General features: G+C 47.1%; 1 long non-coding RNA gene across 1 annotated transcript in view; it reads left to right on the top strand.

Moving 5' to 3' along the window:
- LOC144822473 (uncharacterized) overlaps positions 1 to 12,811 on the top strand; it is a 100,030-nt gene extending 87,219 nt beyond the window's left edge. The window contains exon 2 of the long non-coding RNA XR_013608627.1: positions 11,010 to 12,811. This is a non-coding gene — a long non-coding RNA (uncharacterized LOC144822473). The remainder of the gene's footprint in view (positions 1 to 11,009) is intronic.
- The last annotated feature ends 1,533 nt before the right edge of the window (positions 12,812 to 14,344 follow it).

The following is a 14,344-nucleotide window of genomic DNA, read 5'->3' as shown; positions in this document are numbered from 1 at the left end:
TGATTTATTTTTTAAAAGTCCAAGAGAGGCCTTTGATGTGCGGAAGTTGTACTCTGGCTCAGATAATTGTTATTGCTCAGGTATAGGAAAAAGGATTCTTATTTGGGGTGGACCTGGATAAAGCCACTTCCTGATAGATGTCACACAAATTAAATTAAATAAACCTGTGCTCAACCCCTAGTAACGTGACACCTAGCAGTTTGGCTTAAATCAAAGCAAAATTATTTAAACAGTGCATGCACAGTAGCAAAAGTCACACAAAACACAATACAAGGCCACAACTAATTTTAAAATAAAGAGTGAAATGTTCTGAATAAAATACGACCATAATGACAAACATTCAACAATGGAAGCCGGAGATATGAATTTTTAAAAGTTTAAGTGAAAGTAGCCTCAAAAAGAACAAAACGCCAATGATCGTCTTTGAACATGGTAGACTGAGACTATGTGCAATTTGAGGGAAACTGCAATGGAGCCCTGATCGGACATACCGTATGGATTGACCCCGGTGAAAGTCTGGGATTCAAAAAGTTTCAATGTCCTAATCTAAAAAGGGACATTGTCATTGTTGTGAAGAAAAAAACCTCTGTCGTGGTACAAATCTGAAATTGTAGCTGGTCACATACTTGCCACTGGTCGATCCCACTAAAGCTCTGGAGCTTTAAAGAATTTGCTTGAAAAACTTTTTAAGTCCCAAAACAGAAAGGGAGATTGATGTTTTTTTCAGAGCTGCTGGAGCCTTTTAGAGGGATGAATCTGAAATTCACTCCGATGCGGTGGAACCGCTGGTCGGGTACTTTTCGCATAGGTTCCTTTGGCTCCAAAACATTGGAGCAACTGTGTTCAAAAGTCTCCAAACTTATTTTGGTGCCCAAGCAACAACACAAGTGCTCGTCTAAACCTCCCAGGACCTCAGGGGGGGCAACCAGAGACTCCCAGGGATTCAAGCAGAGGCTAGCAGCAAAGTCTAGTCCAAGTTTAATTTGCTACTGGTCAGCTAGGTAGCTCAAGGAAAAGGCATCTTGCAGCTAGTTGTGTCCCTGTAGCCCCAAACGAAGTCAGCCAACTGACAGTTAGAGCCCACTTCTTTGTCCAGAAGCAGGTCCAGTCCTCTTTTGATATTTTGCAGGTCTCGAAAGTGTTCTGAGAAAGGCTGGGTGAGGATCCAGCTTTGTAGGGTCACCAGCTTGTGGGTGAACTTCTTGACTGGTCGGTTAAAAGTTCCCAGGGGCATCCCAACCTACTTTTTCAGCCTTTCTTGTCTGCCCTACTGCAACCTATACCACAGTGCCCCTCACCCCCAAATTCCAAGCTGGGGATACCAGAAGTTGTGGCTTGGGTAGGGGGCAGTCCCCTCTTCTGTGGTCTCTCAAAAATGATGCTGGGGTAGTATTCCTCCCACTTTGTTTGGGACCAGCCTGAATATGGAGACAAACACTGGAGCTTTTCAAGTGTCACAAAACATGTGCTTGTGACGGGGCAGCCTCATTTGAAGATAATTAAGTCCCTGGTCCCACCCCAACTGGTCTTCCTGCCTCACTCCCAGGCCATTGTCTCTGCTCTTAGGGAAGTTTCATCCCCATTTCACACATATTTCTTGCCAAGGACAGGCTGGACAGTTGCTGGAGGCTAATGAAAATTAGCCTCCAGTAGGTGCAGGTAGCGTAAAAGTAACTTTCTAAAAGATACATTTCCCATATATTTAATACAAATCGGACTTTACCATCATATTAGATTTTTTTTAAATACAAAAATAAGTCTTTGAATGGAGTCTGTAGGTAGTACAGGTCTAAAGTTATAGATTTAAGTGTATCATCCATACTTTGACTATTCCTATGTGATAGCTACAGTCTGATCAGTGACACTGTTGTGTTCCACCTAGTCACTGCAAGGACATGCCATTCATAATGTCACACATGTTCCTCTTTTGCATATTTTGCATCCTACCTTGTAGGCAGCAAGGTGTGCTTAGTGGAAACATATTTAATATTCACAATCAGGTTTTCCTAGATGTCGAAAAGGTGATTTTGACAGGTTTGGGTAGCAAAGCTCAAGCTGCTTGTGTTGGGCTGCACCGGGTAGGCCTGAAGCCATGTTCGCACTGCCATTATAGAGGATGGAACAATAAGTACAGCAGTTCATAAGTGACATTTAACTTTCCATGCCATGGGTGTAGTTCTTCACCATATACTGTAGAATAGGAAAGTTAAATGTGCCAGGTTTTAAGCCAATTTAGAATGCTTTGTGGCTCCAAGTTAATATAAAGGGCACTTGATAGCAGTGTCCCAGTGTTGCAGTCCAAAAGTACCAGCAGGCAAGTCCCGAGAAAAAAATGAAAAACTGGGAGTGATCGCCCAAAAAGGGGTGTCACTGCAACATCAGGGGATTGATCAATCTATGGAATACTCAAGTGTACTGAACCAACATGAAGCAGCACAAGCAGAAATAGCTGTGAACTTGGTCGCTAAGGATTAAAGGAGCTATATCGACTGTAAAATGACTAATGTAAAGTTTGGGTAAAAACTATTTGGTGGGAAGTCTGAAGATATGTGTTCAAAGTGTGAGTTTGAGCTTCAGCAGCAGGACACAAAGCCTTGTGCCTCTTCGAGCAAAGAATGTAATGAATGTGATAGCAAAGGTATTTAAGAAAAGTGTGCAGGAACAAACGTGGGCAGTGAGCGTAGTCCATGGATGATGTGGAAGAAGTGGTGGAGAACATTGACAGTTTAGGGCTCATGGTTAAGTGCAAAGGGAATGACAATTTGATGGCTGTGCTTATCATTCAGAATTGGAATACATGGTGAGCTCGGGTTCTCCTTTTACTATTGTAGAGAGAGCCTTGTTTTAGGAGTCGTCTAACATAAAATGAAGTGAGAGTGACAGACCAAAGCATTTTTAAAAAAACACATAATTTTATGTTTATAATATCTTTATTGAGATTTTGCACAACCAACAAACTAACATCAGCAGGACACAGTATGCATTCTGGTATCTCACAATGTGGGAAGCAATAGTAGTAAGAACTGAACAACCCCAACAACACCACCCGCTAAAGTACCCCCCCACCCCTCCTCCACCCTCCCCCTCCCTGGAATCGCACCCTCTAGTTAAGCAGTATCATATATCCTCCAACCTTGCCGAGATTACACCCTCTATTTAAGCTATATCTTGAAGCTTTCTTGCACCCGACTAGTAAGGCGCAGCAACCTCAGGTATTTCGGGCAGGTGATTTAGTTAAACTCCGAAGAAAGCAGTGCTAAACAGAGTCCCCAGAGGTCTGGGAATGACGCACGTTTGTCAGCCAGTGACAGGGAAATCCTCTCCATGCCCAAAATATGCGAATTGCGGTGCAGCCAGCCCATGCGTGTGGAAAGGTGGCTGGTTCCCCAGTATGTGAGTATGTTTTGAAGAGACGCCCCCAGGACAGGGGCTATTTGACGGCCCCTATGAGATTTGAGAGGAAACGTGAGAGTATTTGGTATTCCAGAAGGATGTATGCAGGGAACCGGGATAGTTCTGTCTCAAAATGGGTATCTATCTCCCGCAGGGCCTGTTCCCAGTATGGCTTCACCCGATGGCAGTCCAATAGTACATGTGTCAAGGTACCCGGTAGGCCACACCCATGCCGGCACAAGGGATCTTTGTGTGGGTTGCATTTGTAGAGACGAGCAGGCGTGTAGTACCAATATGCTGCTATTTTGGTAGCTGTCTCCACGCTGGCCATGTTGCGCGCAGTGTGTTTGGCCCTGTAGTGAATGTCCTGCCATTCGCTTTGAGTGAGACATCGCTCTAATTCAAGTTCCCATCTCTTTTGGCTTGGTGTCTTGTGGTCTGGTGGGGGCTGCCTGATTAGGCGGTATAATTGGCATATGAGATAGGTGTCATCAGTTTTTGATAGTAGTCACTTTTCAAATGCAGTTAGGTGGTGCAGCGCAGGTGTGCGAACCTCCGGGTACATGACCCAATGCCGTATTTGTTGGTAGTGAAAACTTTCTGTCGCCCTCCTCTCTGCAGAAGTCTTCAAAAGAAAGCGGGCCCTCTTCGTCAAAGAAGTGCCTGATTGATCTACACTCCTCCCTTGTCCATCGTCGAAAGGCTTTTTCCTCCAACCCCGGGGAGAAGGAGCTGTTAGTGACAATAGGAGTCAGGGGGGATGAGTAGGCGGTAAGGTTCCTTTTGACCGCAATCTTGTCCCAACTTTTCAGAGGAGCCCGATTTACATACGAGAGGTAGAGGTTCTTAGGTCTGGCTGCCCTTGCCAGGAAGGGTAGTTGCCATAGTGACCGCCCTGCCTGCTACCTGTCTATGAAAAGCCAGTGCGTTTCAGACTCTGAGCGTGACTATTCTACAAATGTCTTTATCTGGGCCCCCCAGTAATAATCCCGCAAGTTTGGGATTCCTAGCCCCCCTCCCCGGTGGCAAATAACTTAGGTTGCACCGCAGTCTGTGCCTCTTGCCCGGCCAGATAAAGGATTCTAGCTCTTGCTGGTGCATATGGAGCATGCCCTTAGGAGGCTCCAGGGGTAGGGCCTGAAATAGGAACAAGATCTTAGGCAGTATAGACATCTTGATAGACGCTATTTCACCTCTTTGACCTGTCTAAGCAAGGTCATGTAATTGAGCTTTATGGTGTCCGTAATGGTTGCAGAAAGTTGGATCCCCAGATAGGGAATTGCCACTGTAGCCCACTGTATAGGAAGCACGCTTTTTAAGGAGCTAAGTGTGGGCGGTTTCAACGTGAGATTTAGAGCCTGTGATTTGTGGACATTGATTTTGAATCCTGCCACTTAGAAGAATCGTCCCAGTTCCTCGAGGACAGCCGGGACTGAGATTTGGGGTTTTCTAATGTCACAATAATGTCATCTGCATACATACTGAGCGTGTGTGTCCACCAAAGCGTATGCCAGAGACAAGCGGGTTATCCCAAATATGCTGCGCCATTGGGTCCATGTATAGGGCAAAAAGCAAGGGGGAGAGGGAGCAGCCCTGCCTGGACTCTCTCTGTATGTAAAATGGAGGAGAGGTGTATCCGTTATTTTGAACAGAGGCTACAGTTCGTATAGGCACTGATAATCCAGGGGATGAATCTCGCTGGAAAGCCAAAATGCTGCAATGTCGCCTGTAGATACGACCAGTTCACCCTGTCGAACGCTTTCTCTGCATCTATGGACAGGAGCAGGCGTTCTGTGTCAAAACGCAGTGCTGTGTCAATTATATGAAGTATGCGTTTTGTGTCGTCCGCGCATTGGCGACCAGGTACAAAGCCCGACTGATCTGGGTCTGTTAGCCCGGTCAGCAGTAGTGACATTTGAGAAGCGAGAACTCCTGTAAAACGCTTAAATTCAATATTGAGGAGTGATATAGGCCTTTATGAGGCACATTGATGCCTATCTTTCAAGTCTTTGGGGATGACAATCACTGATGCCCCCAGCATCGACCTGGGTAGGGCCGAAGATGTCCCGAGAGTGTTGTACACTCTAGTGAGGACAGGAGCCAGTATTGGACAGAAAGGTTTGTAGAACGCTGTGGTGAAGCCATCTGGCCCAGGGTATTTTAGCGGTTTAAGCCTGGCGATGGCCGAGATTACCTCCTTGACCCTAATCGGGGCTGCAATCTCCGCCGCCTGTTCAGAGGTGACTCTCGAGTTGGGAGCGCCCTGAAGATATTGCACTTGGGCCTGTGGGGAGAGATCTTGGCGGAGTATATGTCCTCATACAAGTGGCTATCTCCTCTACACTGGGGGGATCACTGAGTCAATAGTGGATGCCTGTCTCTGTGCTCGCAGCCTGTAAGCTAACAGTCTCCCTGCCCTATCCGCCCCTGTATAGAAATGATGGCGGAGTTTAAGTGCTGTGTATTCCGCTCGGTCTAGATCAAGCGCAGACAACTGTGAGCACATTGCTTCCAGTTGTTTCCAGACCCTCGGGCCCCCTTCCTCTGGGGAATATGCTCTAGCTCCTGCTGCATCAGAAGTTTTCTTTTTTCTCTACGCATCTTGTTGTCCAAGGCCGTGATGGCGATGAATTCTCCCCTCACCGCTGCTTTTAGAGCATCTCTGAGAGTGGCTAACTGTTTTGGGAGTGTCATTCACTGCCAAGTAGTCATGTAGTGCTAGCGAGACCTGTTGAATCCCCTATGGCCTGTGCAGCATCATGTCTCAAAGACGCCAAGTGCGGGGAGCCGCTTGACCCAGTGGCAGTGAAAGAGCGAGGACGATTGCCAAGTGGTCCGACAGGGTACGTGGTTGAATATCTATTTGCGTGGCATGAGCTATCAGGCTAGCCGCGCCCAGAAAGTAATAAATTCTTGCGCATGTATTGTGGGAGTGTGAATAGAAATAGTATTCCTGCGAGGTTGGATGAGCCTCCCTAAACATGTCAGCCAGTCCCGCGGAGGTAAATATCGCCTTCCCCTCGTCAGAAAGGGCCCCTGTCTTCCCGCCGCTCTGGGTCGATCTATGTAACGCGCTGTCAAACACTATATTTAAGTCCCCATCTAGGAGAATCACACGGTCAGGGGAAGCACTCACTTCCTGCACTACAGTCGTCAATAATTTCTCCAGACCTTCATTGGGGGCATACACTGACCCTACCGTGAGTGTCTGTGGTCCAATAGAGAAGGAGTTGGCTAGAAACTGCCCTTTCAGCTCGTCTTGGTCCTATCTTCCTGGGAAACTTATTAAATACTAGGATGGCCACACCAGCTTTCTTTGTGGAAAGAGTGGAGAAGAACTGATTTGGGAAAGCATGCATGCGCAGTCGGTGTTCATCCCCTGCAAGGAGATGGATCTCTTGCAGTAGGCAGATGTGGGCGCCCGAGCGCTCTAGGTACGACAGTATGGCCCGGCGTTTGGTGGGGTTGTTCAATCATTTAACATTCAGGGTTATGATCTTAAGGGGCCGGGTCATCACATGGAACCTAAAGGGAAGAGCTGTGAATCTACGGTGGGATGCCTCATGGTATTGTTTAGAAGCCAACATTATGTGTCGTCGGTCTTACTTCTGGGTATCGTGGTGTGAATGCTGCGAGAGTGTCGGGAAGAGGTTCCCAATCTAAGTAACAACCCCAATACAATACAATGAATAAACAAAACACAACAAAGAAAATCTGGAATGTTCTGGGAGTTCATTCCCACTGGAAGGGGGTGGAAGAGTTTCAGTTTGCCAGATCGCCCGCTCCCACCAGATCGCGGCCTGGTGTGAAAGCGTGGAAACGCCTGTCTAGAAACTTGTGTAGGAGGTGCCAGTCTATACCAGCTCAGACCTCTGCAGCTTCAGACTGGGCCAGCAGAGTCCTCTAACAGTGATGCCAGGACTGCGTGTCTTTCTCTAGCAATAGTTTCTGGGTCAGGTGTAGTTTGAGGGTCGGCACCCACCGTCTTCCAGCCCCTAGACGGTGGCCTTTTCCCACCTCTTTTGGCGATATCTGGCTATCCTTAGTGTCCTCTGTAATGTTCAGCATTTAGCAGGCCTCTTTGACTGAGTGAACCTGTTGGACCTTTCCGTTGAGGCGGAAGATAAGCCAGAAGATGCATGGTGACAGGCCTGAAAACTCTTCTCCTCTGAATGGTTGAAGCAGCTAGGTCCTGGAACAGGAGAGGCCGATGCCCCTGGTTTTGTAGAGTGACCCGATCTCTTGCTGCCTGCAGTAGTTGCTCTTTCAATTTGAAGTCATGTACGCATGTGAGAATGTCTGGGGGGAGGCTGGAGAGAGTCTCCCAGGCCCCACCCAATGGGTACGGTCCAGCTTGATCTTCATTTCCTCTGGTGTGTCGAGGATCGAGCGAAAGAGGCCCATCACAAAAGCTGAACATTCTGGCCATTTGCTCCACAAGGGATATTGCGAATGCTGATGTTGTTGCGCCTAGACCAGTTCTCCAAGTCCTCCGCATGTGCCTGGAGATCTAGGTGCTGGTCTTTCAAACAGATCTGTTGCAGCAGTTCGATCTCTTCGGCCCTATTCAAGCTTTGAGTTTCTAGGGTATCCACCCTGTCTCCTATGGAGTCAACGACCTTCCATACCTCTCTGCCATAGTCCATGAGCGAAGCGAATAGGGTCTCTATGAATGCGCGAGTGAGTGGGGCCTCCTTATTTATTTTCTAAACTTATAAAGCGCAAACAAATACCACGAATGGTGTCTCGGCGCTACGCAGACAGAGAGGCACCTCCTGTGCATTATTGAATGAATAGCCAGGTCTTCACTTGCTTTCTAAAAATCATCAGTGAAGAGCTGCTTTTTATATGGTGGGGCAAGGTATTCCAGAGCTTCGAGGCAGCCACCAAGAAGCGTCTGTCTCCCCATGTAACTGTTCTCACCCGTTGAATGCATAGAGATGCGGATGAGGCAGATCTTAACGCTCTCTTAGGGACATAGACCTGCAGTGATTCCCTAAAAAAGTCAGGTCCTTGGCTGTTCAGTGCTTTGTATATAATACACAAAGCCTTGAATTTGGTTCTCTTTTTTACTGGGAGCCAGTGTAGTTGGTAAACGATGGAGGAGATGGATGCGAACTTGGGAGTTTTGGTCAAAATTCATGCAGCGGCATTCTGCACCATTTGTAGCTTTTTAAAGACCTGCTCCTGAGCATTCAGCAGAAGCCTGTTACAGTAGTCCACCTTGGATAATACCAAGGAGGACATAAGGGTTTTCCCTGCCGACAGGGGAAGGTAAGGTAGCAACTTTTTCACTTTTCGTAGCGTGAAAAAGGAAGAGGAGACTACTGCATTGGCATGATTGGTGAAACTTAGTTTGTTGTCAAACAACACTCCTAGGTTTCTAACCTTTGAAACTGGGGTGGGTGGATTACCCATTTCAGGTAGCCACCAGATTGGGGACCAAGATGGTTTTAGGTCTCCAAACACTATTACCTCGGTCTTATCGGTGTTTAGTTTTAGACAATTACAGTCCATCCAGTGACTGATGGCTCTCATGCCCGTCTGAAAGTTGGCTGCCACTTCGATCCCATTTTTATGCACTGCTAGCACCAACTGAGTGTCGTCGGCGTACGAAGTCACTCCCATTCCATGGGTTTTAATGACCCTCGCCAAGTCCGACACATAGATGTTAAAAAGTGTCTGGCTTAGCGAGGATCCCTGGGGGACTCCGCAAGGCAGCACAAACGTGGGTGAATAGAAGTTCCCCATCTTTACCGACTGTTCTCTGTTAGACAGGAAAGAAGCCAGGAGCTCCGCAGCTTTGCCCTGTATGCCCATAGCTGTGACACGGTCGATCAGGATGTTATGATCGACCGTGTCAAAGGCCGCTGAGAGGTCCAGCAAGATCAGAACAGCCGTACCACCCTGGTCCATGATCTGTCTGATCTCTTCAGAAGCCTTGATGAGCGCCGTCTCCGTTCCATGTCCTCTCCTAAACCCAAATTGTGTGTTATCTAACAGGTTGTTATAATCAATATAGCTAGCCAGCTGTTTGTTTATAACTTTTTCAAGTATTTTAGATGGAAAAGGAAGGGCTGCTATAGGGCGATAGCTTTTTAATTCCAAGGTGTTAAGGGTGGGTTTCTTTAGAAGTGGCTTTATTATAGCAGTTTTCCATCTTTGAGGATATATTCCTGATTCACAGACGGTACTGCAGATGTTCTCCAGGATTGGAGGTACCACATCAGATGTTAATTTAATGATGGTCGGTGGGCAGGGATCCAGAGGGGAACCCGACATTGTTGTTTTAATGAGATCTTTTATTTCTGACAGTGATGGAGGGAGAAATTCATTCAGAGAGGAGGATGTGAATTGTGAGTTCTTAAGGCTATCTGATGGTTCCTCTGTCGTGATGTTATTAAATTTGTCGAAGATTTCTGTGACCTTGGTCCTGAAAAAGTCAGCCATTTGATCACAGAAATCTTGGGTAGTCTCAGTAGTAAGAAATCTTGGGTAGTCTCCTTCTCCCCGGCCTCCATTAATTCCGTTGTTTCCACGAAGTTTGTAGCTGGTGGCTTGAGTAGCATGTCCTTGACTGATCTATCTTACCCCTCCCCCCCCTTGGCGGCTGCCATAGTCTGCTTTTCTGGGGCCACAGTGTCACCCCCCTTCTTCAAATGTTACAGTTGCACCTCTCCTCGCCACTCTTCCTGGGGGTGGGCTTGCGTTTCTATCCTTATAGGGTTTGAGCCGTACCTGGAAGCTCTGGGCAGGTCAGCGATGGATTGTGCTCTGCTTTACGAAGGCTTCCGCCAGCGGATTGTGCAGGGGCTCACCGGTGCCAATTGCTTGCTGCGGCCCTGTTGTGTGGTAGAGCCTGGTAGCGCGCCAACACCAATCAGCCCTTCTTCAGAACGTCAGCTCTCTCTCCCGGCTACAACATTCGTGTGCAAGGTTTCAGACTGCTCGGTCCTGCCATGCCCTCCAGCCCTCGACTCGTCGTTTGCCTGGTTAGTTCACTGTCTGTTCCCCCTGCCCCCCAGCCTCCAGGGGGAAGAGTGTGCTTATTAGGCGTTGTATTGCTCCCAGCGCGACTGGCTGAGAAGCGGGATCAGCAGCCTCTCTTCTTGTCCAAGCGGGCACTACCTGTACCCCCCTCCTTCGGGCTGCTTCCGGTATTTAGATCTACAGGGCAAGGCCCCCATGTATTGCTGGTTGTGCCGCCCACGTGACTCTTGCGGGGCCGAGTGTGGTCCAGGGGGGCTGGCTGAGCCCATGTGGTGATCCCCTGCCTCAGCGCTTCTCCCGTCCTGGCTGCCCTGACTGGTCGGCTCCTCTGTGTGCTTGTAGTAACATCGAAGAATGCCATTCAGTTTATGAATACATTTTTATTTATTCATTTGACAAGCCGTAGGTAACATCCAGAGAGATTGTAAGTATCTGAATAATGCCTGTTTCAACCGATTCTCTTGGAATACACATGGCACACAGAATACTAAGAAAGCTCCAAACTACGAATATAATGAAATAAATATAAATGAGCTATCTACTACACATCTTCCCCTGTTTGAAAGAAAAAATAAAAAATAAAAATAATAAAATTTAGTAATAAATATATTCATTGTATCTTTCAGGTCTTTTAACAATTCTTCCAAGAGAAGTTTGAACATTAGATAAAGGTCTACTACAGATAGGAATATCATGAGAATTATCATTAGAATCATCCACAGGATCACAAGGAATAGAAGATGATTCTAAAGTAGTATCATAACACCAAAATGGAGATTATGAACAACGTTGAGAAGAAGATGGTGAATCATCAAGAGATGAACAAGCCAAAGCTAGGCGACTCATATGCCACGTTTCACCATCGTCCAAATTGACAGTGTTATGATGAATTTTGGAATTTTTCTTAGGTTGAGAAAATGTGTTAAACCCTTTAGGTACTTTCCTTGGATATTTAACAAACCCACTGACCAACTTGTAAATCAGATGGACGGGTACTATGTTTGGCATCATAATACATTCTGTTTTTTTCTTGAGAACCAGTTTATGTACTCTTAACATCATCAAGATTACAAAATAACATTACATTTTGCTTCATCCATCCAGGATTGGTTTTAGAGAATGGAACTCTACAACGCATAAGAGAAAAGGGACTTTTGCCTAAAGAAGGATGAGGGGTAACTCTATAAGATCATAACATTTTCTTTAGTTCATCATCCCAAGATAGTTTAGAATTTCTACATAACTGCAAGGTATCTTTAGTAATTCTATTTAACCTTTCCACAGCACCATTGCAGGAAGGACGATACAAGGGAGTAAAATGTTGTTTAATTCCATTAACAGAAAGAAAATTTAACATTTCATTTGATTTAAATTGTACTCCATTGTCAGTAAGTATGGAAGCAGGAAAACCCTCTTGTAAAAAAATAGATTCTAAAAATGTGATGACTGATGTTTAGTATCGATTTTATCAACAGTACTGAGCTCAAACCATCTGGAAAATAAGTCAACTAAAACAAGAATATATTTATTTGTACCATCAATCCCGGTGAGTGGACCCATAATTTCCAATGAAATGTCTTCCCATGGTTAATTTGGAGAACGAACTACACCTAAATTTGTTAAACCCTTTAGGTACTTTCCTTGGATATTTAACAAACCCACTGACCAACTTGTAAATCAGATGGACGGGTACTATGTTTGGCATCATAATACATTCTGTTTTTTTCTTGAGAACCAGTTTATGTACTCTTAACATCATCAAGATTACAAAATAACATTCCATTTTGCTTCATCCATCCAGGATTGGTTTTAGAGAATGGAACTCTACAACGCATAAGAGAAAAGGGACTTTTGCCTAAAGAAGGATGAGGGGTAACTCTATAAGATCATAACATTTTCTTTAGTTCATCATCCCAAGATAGTTTAGAATTTCTACATAACTGCAAGGTATCTTTAGTAATTCTATTTAACCTTTCCACAGCACCATTGCAGGAAGGACGATACAAGGGAGTAAAATGTTGTTTAATTCCATTAACAGAAAGAAAATTTAACATTTCATTTGATTTAAATTGTACTCCATTGTCAGTAAGTATGGAAGCAGGAAAACCCTCTTGTAAAAAAAATAGATTCTAAAAATGTGATGACTGATGTTTAGTATCGATTTTATCAACAGTACTGAGCTCAAACCATCTGGAAAATAAGTCAACTAAAACAAGAATATATTTATTTGTACCATCAATCCCGGTGAGTGGACCCATAATTTCCAATGAAATGTCTTCCCATGGTAAATTTGGAGAACGAACTACACCTAAAGGAGGATTGAATATGTTCTTTGACTTATCTGATGTTTCACAACTAATGCATGATCTAACACTTTTTTTCAACAGAACTATCAACTCCTGGCCACCAATAAAGCTCTTTAACTCTTGATTTTGTACGAGTGATACCAGTATGACCTTCGTGTGATAATTGAATAATGCGCTCCCTTAAAGATGTAGGAGGAATTACTTTATCACCTCTTAAAACAAAATGGTAATTGACAGTAAGTTCGTCCCTGACTTCCCAAAATGGTCTTAAATTATCAGCAAGATCTTTTTTGTTAAGAATGTTCCAACCGTTAACAATTTTGGATTTAACTTAATTTAAAAGAGAGTCCAAGGTATCTGCTTCAAACCATTGGTCTTGTGAAATGCAATTGCCAGAATGTTCATTAAAAAGAATATTAGCGGGGGAGCGTGTCCAAGATGGCGGACGAGTGAGACGCGCTTTTCGTCCCTCCGATACAGCACTTTCCTTAGCCTTGGCTGGCACCTGTCCGAGCCCTTCCTAGACTGATCCGACCAGTGGCGTTGGCTCCGGAGCTTGTGGGGAGCTTCTCTGGCGCTGCCTGAGGGGTCTCACGGCTTCACCGGAGGAGGGATCGGCCCCTGCGCACTTCTGGGCCTACAGCGTGGTCGGACTGCTGGAGCCGGGGCCTTGCGTGAGTGGAGGTGGAGACTGCGGGCCCCCTCACTGCCACTACAGCGGCGGCTGCTGCCGGGGGCGCCGGGACCCTACGGGAGGGCTCCGCTGCCGTTCCTGTGCTGGCCCGATGGTCCGGTGTTCACGGCTGGACGGTACCGGCTCCTACCCGAGGCCGGGGATCGCTGAGCGGACCGGGCCCGACCTTGTTGCCTCACGCCGCCCTTGAGCCCGCCTCCCGAACGGCACACAGGGGTCTTGCTGCTTGGACCGGAGCCTCCCCCTGCCACCTCCTACGAACTTTCGAGTAGCCCGGGACGTGGGAACGGTCCACACGCTCCGCCCGGGGTGGCCCTGGGGAGCCGGTAGTGGAGGGGGGGACTGCCTGCCGGCACGGGCCGCCGACACCGCCTGCAACTCGGCAAAGAACACCTACTAGGAGGTGAGCCTAAGCGCGATACCGGGGGTCCAGTGCTCTTCGGGCCCAGCTTACTACAGCACTAGAGGACGGGGATCTTGGGCCTACTACCCCTTCCTCTGCCTGGTGTCAGCGCTGATTCTGTGTTCCCTCCTCGAGGCCTCTACCTTCATCGTGGGCACTGCGGATGGACTTTCTCCCCCCCTTGGCACTATCTCTGGGGCACCATTAGCTTGGCCTGTTGTGGCGCCGTCCCTGGCGCTCTCCCCCTGCGGAGCTCCGCCTGGCAGGGCTATCGGCCCCTTGTGACATCGGCGGTGGCAGTGCAGCGGAGCTGGGTTGGGAGCCCTTCCCTTGAGCCTGCGGATTCGCGCGGGGCCTGCTGTCTCGTCCTTGGGGCCTGCCCGGGATTGCGTAGCCTACGGAGCCGGGGAGTAGCTGTTGTAGGGCCCGTCAGACACCTAAGTTTTGCCCTGACGCCCCCGCTGGGGTGGTGGAACTGTCGAATATGAGCTATGTCCCACCGACCGCCACGGAAGGAGAAACCGGGCAAAGCCCCGTCCAGGAGCTCCCAGCCGCCGG

The sequence above is a fragment of the Lissotriton helveticus genome, chromosome 1_1 (assembly GCF_964261635.1).
Source record: "Lissotriton helveticus chromosome 1_1, aLisHel1.1, whole genome shotgun sequence".
Lineage (NCBI taxonomy): Eukaryota > Metazoa > Chordata > Amphibia > Caudata > Salamandridae > Lissotriton > Lissotriton helveticus.
This window is presented reverse-complemented; position numbering and strand designations above follow the sequence as displayed.